The following is an 8,884-nucleotide window of genomic DNA, read 5'->3' as shown; positions in this document are numbered from 1 at the left end:
GTTGTCCGACCCAACGTCAAACACTAAAAGAGTACACTTCTCAGGCTCGAGCCAAAGGTGCCATTGAACGATTCATGGGCATCCTCAAGAGGGTCATTCAACGAGCATCCATGGACAGAATCAATATGAATCAAGCCACGTGCCAGGCCTTCCGGGCCTATCGATCAACTCCTCACCCCACAACTGGTTAGAATTCAGCCACTTTGATATCTGGGAGAGCCATCAGAATAAAACTACCTCAATAGACCCCGGATCAATCAGAAAATACTGTCAAGGTTTGAGACACCTACGCAACTTGAAAAATAAAATAAAATAAAAACAGATGCCGATCAGCGTCACCACGCCCAGGAGACAGTCTTTGACAAAGGAGACTGGGTACTAGTTAAGCAAAGCCGAAGACGGAAAATGGACACTCCTTTTGCTGCTGATCCTTTACGGGTCTTGGCGTGCAACGGACATAATATGACAGCACATCATCCTGGACAATCCAAAACTCAGGACACATCACATTTTAAACACCTGTTGTGACACTTGTTGAGCCCTGAAACCATGCATGGAGTGACCCCACCAGCAGGTCTAGCTCAAGTGCCTGAGTTTATGTTAACAGTGCCCAATCATGGTAGACATCGATCACCTCGGATCCCCTGAGCTAGCGGACAAGTGCGAGCGCCTCGATGACTAATCAAGGAATTTTTATTTTGGTGATGTCTGCCACTTTTTGAATGGGGATATATAGCTTATTGATGTTATGCGCACTAGGACCCTCGTGGATCTGGCCAGACTCTGAACAGGAAATATGTATTATGTAAGGAGATGTTACAGCGAGGTTAACGGAAAGTATGATGTGTTGTGCAGTGTGTGAGTGTATGCTGAAGAATAAAGTAATGTTTGACAGCAGCTCCCATGTGGGGTAATTCATCTACATGCACCTGGGCTGGGAAAGGCGCCACACTGAGGAGGAAGCCCATTCCACCAAAGAAAAGCAGAAAAACATAAACAAACTGATTTAATCTCCCCTCCAGCAAAGAAAGTGGAGGAGCCTAGCCAGCCATTACCGAAATGTCTACTTCAGACAAGGCAGCTGAGGAAGCGCCACGGGGAATGGAGCTGATGCTTCAGGCGAAGGGGTACTTACATGAGTCCCTGTCAGCACCTTCAGGAGCCCAGAGGCTGCGCAAATAGCTTAGTGGGAACATTTACCCAACTCAAGCTTACTATATGTAGATTGTAGTTCTTCTCACTCGTGTAGTTACTAGATCAGCACATACAAAAAGCCCGCTATTAAAGCATCCAGCGCTCAGCATATACAGCAATGTCAATGCATCCTTCCGAGAGGGGACGGGGTCAAGTGCAAGGCACACATACATTGCCATGAGAGTTGCTGGAGAAATCAGCAAGGCAGCAGAACATAAACCTTAATAAAGGACATCCTTTGAGAAGGATGCAGTTTTACCAAAAAGCATAACCAGTGACCTCCACATTTCAGTAGTATTAATAGACGTGCTGGAGCGCGGCCATTCATATTCATTGCTCAGCCTGTGTCCTCAGTCACCTCCCACTGCGAGAGATGTTTATCAAGGGCGACATCCACGGTGCAGAAAGTGTTCGAGGCTGCAGCTCACCTTAGAGTGACCGAATGTCATTGTTGAGGAAACCCGAGGCGAAAGAACCTGCGAACAAGAAACTGGTAAATGACATCTGTGAAAGGCCCCGAGGGCCGAGTGTGAGCCCGGGCTGTGAAAAGAAAGGGGAGGAAAGGGCAGGTTCGAGATGAGTTAAGCCTGACGAAATGCAGGGGTTGCGCTGCATTACTATGAAAGCATTACAAGTAGGTCAGACCTTATTAGCCCTAGTGAATAGTAAACCTAATTAAATTGTGTAGTCCCAGAAAAACGCCATACCAGGTCAGCGGTGTGTCCACTGAGCGCAAGATGAGGGATTAGGCCACAGCCTTAATTAGAATACATGACCTTCTACCGAATGTGTTTTCCATTCAACTGCAATCCAGCGTTGCCACAGAGGAGAATTCCAAGCTGCCCTGAACATCAATTAGAAATACACTACGGGAGTAGTGAAATAGAATTCTGCCTAAGACAGAACTCTGCTTAATAAAAAAGCAAATGAAACAAGCTTTGGCAAAGCCAAAGGGTCTCACCTAATTGCCTTAGAGGTGTTGCCAAGGTTTTTGGCAATACAGTGCAGCAGCAGCGCATCCGCAAAAAGCGAAATGCTTTTTGCTGATGCTGTCTAACATCAGCAAAATAAAAATAGTTATAAAGTCATGTTGATGTGGCCTCTGCTGGCAACACCGTCATTCCCTATACTTATGTATTTACAATGACGTATACATATGCATGTGTAATGATGTGTATGTATATATACATATATATACGTATATATATAATGTGTGTGTGTCTTTATATACATATATATGGACATATATATTTGTGTATGGAAAACCGATGACATAGATCCTAGTTTGTGAATGGTTTATTTGCGTTTGCTTTAGCACCTATACATACCATGCTGAGATTGTCAAAAGAAGTTTTAAAAGTTTGTTAAAAGAGCAGAAGTTTGAGTGTTATCTCCCATGTGAAAAGGGATTACATTAACAAAGTATTCACCACCCAAGCAGTATTAATAACCAGCAGACATTATGGAGGGACCAGATTTTCATTCAACACATATTAATGCAAATTCTTCGTTGCCTGCCCAGAGCAATCAAGTAGTATTCTCAGCACATCTGTGACAGAACTTTGACCTTTAAATTATCATGATACGAAAATATCACAGTAAAAATATAGTGATCAAAAATATCGACTTTACTTGCTTGTAATGCAAAGTACAAGAATAACTACTACAAACATATTGTGGACCGAAGTATTGCTATTACATAAGTAGGTATACATGTCTATAAATATATTTAACAATTAGCAACTCTAAAAATGAGGTTAAATAAATTTTTCTAAAAAAAGTGATACATTTACAAAAAATCCTAGAAAGAAATTAGTATTCATTTAACGTTTGAAAAGTTCAATTCATACACGTAAAATTCACATATTTTAAATACGTTTTAATATGTAATTATAAATTAAAACAAAATAAATCGATTAATAAACACTATTTTATATAAACCATGCTATCAATAATTAAAATATGTATTATAACAATTTAAACATGTACAATTAATATAAAGTCAATAAAAAAATGTAACCATCTATATAATCACTATATCATTAGGTATACATTTTAAAAATAGCTTACTAATGTAAGAGTTTTGACTCTAACTCACTGCGCTCCCCTTGGCTGTGGTGCTCCACAGGTATTGATGTGGGTCCTTGTTCTGCCATCTCTGGCTGTGACACATTAATATGAAGGGAGGCTTCAGTATCTTATTGACTGTGAGGAATATGCCACAGTCTGCCCTTAGGTTGCCTTAAACCTTTCCCTGCTGTGCTGCCCTGAGTCGACCCACTACTCTATTTTCACTGGTGGGCCTCAGAACCTTTCTCTGTTGTGCTGCCCTGAGTTGTCCCACCACTCTAGCAACATTGCTGGGCCCCACTAGTGCCGTCTTATGGTTTTTATGGGGTCCAGTGTTACTAATCCCCGCCCGAGCACCGCTGCAATGTTTGGCAAAACTAGGAATGATTGTTGGGTATACCTTGTTTTGTTATGAGCATTGCTGAATTGTTCATATCATCTTATCTGAGCTCCCTACACCTCATCGTCTGAGCAATAAGCCTTGTGCTCAGTTATTCTTGCTAAACACCGGGTTTTGCTGAGATCTTGCGAGATCTTGGCAAATCTCGGTGGCTATCTTGAGCGTGGCTATTATTTAAACTACGCCCTACGTCTGTTTTGCCTCGACAATTTGACAAGGAAGGATCTCCCAATACTTGCTGCAATTTACCGTTGGTTCCATATGAAAAAGTGATGCAAGACCTTGATGTAATACATATTTGAAGTTAACAGTTGGATGTATCTTTTAGATTACTGAATCTTAGCTTGCATGAATGTAGCGCAGAAGAAGCGTCTGCATCACTTGGCATCGCTCCAACCAATATATCCCACATTTTGGTGCTGAGTACTAAGCAACTGCCTCACAGGTACTTCTGGGAGACAAGGAAAAGGTGGACACTAGTTAATCGAGAATCCAAATACTTGGATGATAAGAAGTTGCAAATAAGGTCTCCCTCTGTCTTACCTCTGCCTTCAAACAGTGACAGCTCACTGAAGGACTATTGGAGGCGCCACCAAACAAGACCCTCTTCCATTTCTGAAAATACTGCCACTCTGCTGGACTGCTGACCTGCTGGATTACAGTCTTGCTGGACTGCTGCCTTGCTGGATTCCGGCCCTGTTGCTCTCCTGTCCTCTTGCCTGAGTCAGAGGGACTTAGACCTGCATCTGAACCCAGGATTCCCAGAGTGACTTCAAGGGCTAGTCTGCTGGCCTCCTGCTCAAAGCCACAGGGACATAACAGGCTCACAACCAACTGAACCAGCACCCAGATCCAGCTGGAGCAAGACCCTGACTACCAAGTTGTGCCCCTCAGTTCCTTGGCCCATGTTGTGGCCTCAGGGAGGCTGAATTGAAGTTTTTGGGCTCTTCACAACTGCAAACAGGCATGTTGGTTCAGAAATCTCATCACCTGCACAGCTTGCCAATACCGAATTCCATCAACCTGACCCTTTGACCTACAGCATCAATTGTTTGCGGTGATCACCATCGCGAAGCCCCAGCCCAACTATTCACAACAACAACAGGATATTTATGTAACAGCGACGCCCATCCGCAATGCTTCCCGTTACTTGTGGCCCCCTCCACCGCAAAGAAGACCCTTTACGTTGGACTGAAAGGTAACTATTCAGTGGGATTAACATGGTCCTCCTAACCTACCCATGCTTCATCGGCCTAAACTTGTTGTGACTTTCTCCTGGTTTTGCATGGCCAGAAAGCTGCTCTTGGCGCATTGAGTGTTTTGGCACTATTTCCACCTAATCATTAAAATTGCATATCTCTGTATTGGATTTGTGTCAGTTTGGTCTCGTTTATGTATTACAATCTACTCTATTTTTCTAATTTAGTGTGCGCTGCTTTTTTGTGTAGTGTTTTCATTTTATTACTGGTTGAAGTGTTGTATAAATACTTTTCACATTGCCTCTAAGTTAAGCCTGGCTGCCTTGTGCCAAGCTAGAAGAGGGTTGAGCACAGGTTAATCTAGGGTTTGCTTGTAACTTCACCCTGACAAGAATTGTGATTGCTGCTTGAGTAGGGTTTTATCCCCTAAATCAGGAGCCTAATTTCTTGCACCTGTAGTTCACGAGTAGGAGCGGTTAGGTATAAGGAGTTGGGTCTATATAATCTTTGCAAAGCTACATCACGTACTGCAAAGTATAAGTTTGCGCCGTTCGAACCAACAGAATATAATCTTTGTAATAGTTAATGAGGACCAGTTGAACAAGTTCATGCTCCCTTTTTTAAATATTTTATTCGAAACTTCCTCATAAACCAAGCTTTGGGATGGAAAAGTCCCTCAGATGGTGACAGGTGAGGACTCCTGCCCTGAATGCCCCAGCTGCAATGATGGTGTGGATCCCTAGTGCTGATTTTTGTTGTCATGGGAAAATAGGATCGTGTGTATGTATCATGACATAGGCCTGTCAGATTGTTCTCTTGTTGGACCGGTAGGTGCACCCAATACGCTACCCTCAGAGTGGTGAAGGGCTACTACCTTTTCCAGGAGCTAAGTTGCACGTGCGCAGAAAAACCGTAGCAGTGAGCAGGCCATATTACCTGTGTCGTTGGAGTGAAGCCTACAGACTCACTCATGTAAAGTTCCATTGCTGTGTGCTTTACTGACCCTTGGCCCCCCAGGCCTACATCAGGTATATATGTAGCACTGTGCAGCATGTTTGTTCTGCTATTCATGTGCTGGATATATGTGTGCCTGTGAATGGTACAATACCTGGAAGAGTCTGTCTTCCATTTTGTGAGACCCAGGGCTGATTGGAGGAGGGAAACATCCATTACAACAAATCCATTACCATGCATGATATTAGATAGCATGGATTTACAACAAAAGTGCCATTACAACGCACTGCCATCACAACACATGCCATTACCACGCATATGCCTTTACCACTCATGCCTTTACAATGAATTTCGTTGTAAAGGCATGAATGGTAAAGGTATATGTGATTTACATGTAAGTATAAGGTAAGTATATTGGGTTCAGGGTGAGTATGGGTTTTTGCAAGGGCAATTATAGGGTATAGGGTGGGTATTGGTTTTGCGGTGGCAAGGGAACTTTTAGGGTTCAGGGTGGGTATGGGTTTTGGGGTAGCAAGGGGAATTTTATGGTTTAGGGTGGGTATGGGTTTTGGGCTGTCAAGGGTGATTAAGGGTTTAGGGTGGATATGGGTTTTGGGCTGTCAAGGGTGATTCAGGGTTTAGGGTTGATATGGGTTTTGGGGTGGCAAGGGTAATTTTAGGTTTTAGGGTGGTCAATGGTTTTGGGGTGGCAAGGGTAAATTTAGGTTTTAGGGTGGGTTGGGGTTTTGGTGTGGTAAGGGTAATTTTAGGTTTTGGGATGGGAAAGGGTTCTGGAGTGGGAAGGGTAATTTTAGGGTGGGTATGGGTTGTGTGATTTTAATGAAATGTATGTATATATATATATATATTATCTACTGGCGGTCGCCAGTAGATAGTTATAGTTAGGACCGTGTTTCCATAGGAAATCCGCAACATTCTATTTGGAATAACCTTGGCGCCGGTTGACGAATCCTCGCGAAATTTTTAAAATAGGTGGGGCGCTCCGCTCCACTCCTACCCTGAAAGTCTCGGGGGGATTCGTCAAGCGGGGGCTGAGAAAAAAGGGGGGTCCCAAAACACATTTTCCCCATGCAATTTTCCATAGGGACCTTTAGTCCAAGGTACAGCCCGAACGGCTGAACAGAATTATTTGAAATTTGGCAGAGAGGTAGTCCTCAGCTCAGGGAAGTGCCTTTTGCAGGTCTGGTGTCAATCTGTTCAGTAGTTCCTGAGAAAATCAAAAGTAAAATCATATATATATGTGGGCGGAGCCTAACCACACATCTCATCCTGAGATCTGATTTGGCTGTCAGCACTTCATCCAAGAAGTGTTGGCAGCCATCTTGGGACCAATATACATGATAGCACCTCATTAAAAAGCATTGCAGTTAATAGAAGGTTTTAAGACTTTAGTTATATTATAAATCATTTGTTGATGGTACCATACTCATTTTAGGAATTGTGGTATGTTCTAAGGTGATTTCACCATGTGAAAAAGCCTTCTGCTGGGATATCATGATTGAGAGAAAAATATTTTCTCATGCTTTTCCCACAGAGGTTTGGAAGGTGATCTATAAGCTAAACTGAGAGCTTATTTTCTGTAAATTCACATTATCTTTCTCAGTCATGTGAGAATGAAGTCTGACATTCTCAGTAAAACATGTACATCCAACAAGGGCAGAGACTGTCAGTTGATTCCTTTGTGTTCTACTGCAGCTTCCCAGAGTGTTCCAAAGAACAACTAGAGCGCTAACAGTCCTACTTATGATAAACGTATGGCACACCTGAAGCCATCTTGCTTGGATTAAAGTGGTAACTCTTAAAACATTTAATTTAAAAAGGACAAAATGAGGGGGTTCATTTTTCCATAACAAGTATGATTAGTGCTGCAGAAAGAAAAACTAGGGCACATTTTGACTTCTGAAATCCTCTTTTATTTCATGAAAAAATTCTGACATGCAGACTGAAACATGCACTTTCAATACCAGCAGCAGTTTTCCCTGGTGAGCAGTAGCTTTAATACAGTGATCTAATGAGCACAAAGAGTGCTAACATTCTGAATTTATGGCAAATGTGTGACACATCTGAATGCCTTCTTGATGGAATCAAAGTAAAAAACTGAAAGTATTTCCTACTGAGGAGACTGCAGTAAATGAGGAAATTAGGAAACTTCATAACAAATAAGTCTCCCAAGATGGCCACCAGAGACAAAAGAGCCCAAATGTAGCCCAAATATCACCCAGATGTAGCCCAAGTATAGCCCAATGACAGAATGTCCCAGAGTGTTCTTAAAAACAACTAGAGTGCTTACTGTCTTCATTATGACAAAAGTATGGCACACCTGAAGCCATCTTGATTGGAATAAACTGGTAACACTTAAAACATTTAATTTAAAAAGGAACACAATGAGGGGGTTCATTTTGCCATAGAAATTATGATTAATGCTGAAGAAAGAAAATGAGGGCACATTTTGAGTGACTTCTCAAATCCTCTTCTATTTCATTAAAAAATTCTGACATGTAGACTGAAACATGCACTTTTAATACCAGGAGCAGACTTCCATGGTGAACAGTAGTTTTACTACAGTGATCTAATGAGCAACTAGAGTGCTAACTTTCAGAATTTATGGCAAATGTGTGACATATCTGAATACCTTCATGACGGAATCAAAGTAAAAAACTGAAAGCATTTCCTACTGAGGAGACTGCAGTACATGAGGAAATTAGGAAACTTCATAACAAATAAATCTCCCAAGATGGCCACCGGAGACAAAAGAGCCCAAATATAGCCCAAAATCACCCAGATGTAGCCCAAATATAGCCCAATGACAGAAGTGTGCAAAACACTTATTATTTTGTGTTTTTGCAGTGTTATATAGTGCAGACTTCTCAGGTATTGGAGTGCTTTACATGAGCATTGGTTACATCACACAAGAACAAATTCATTTTGGTTGTAGACATGGGGAGACTAAGTGATTTGACCAGAATCACAGAATGTCGAGCTGAAGCAGAAACTCCAACCTGGTTCCCCAGTTGCAAAGTCTGCAGTTCTGGAAGTAACACCACAT

The sequence above is a fragment of the Triturus cristatus genome, chromosome 5_2, assembly GCF_964204655.1.
Source record: "Triturus cristatus chromosome 5_2, aTriCri1.1, whole genome shotgun sequence".
Classification (NCBI taxonomy): Eukaryota; Metazoa; Chordata; class Amphibia; order Caudata; family Salamandridae; genus Triturus; species Triturus cristatus.
Note: the sequence above shows the minus strand (reverse complement) of the source record.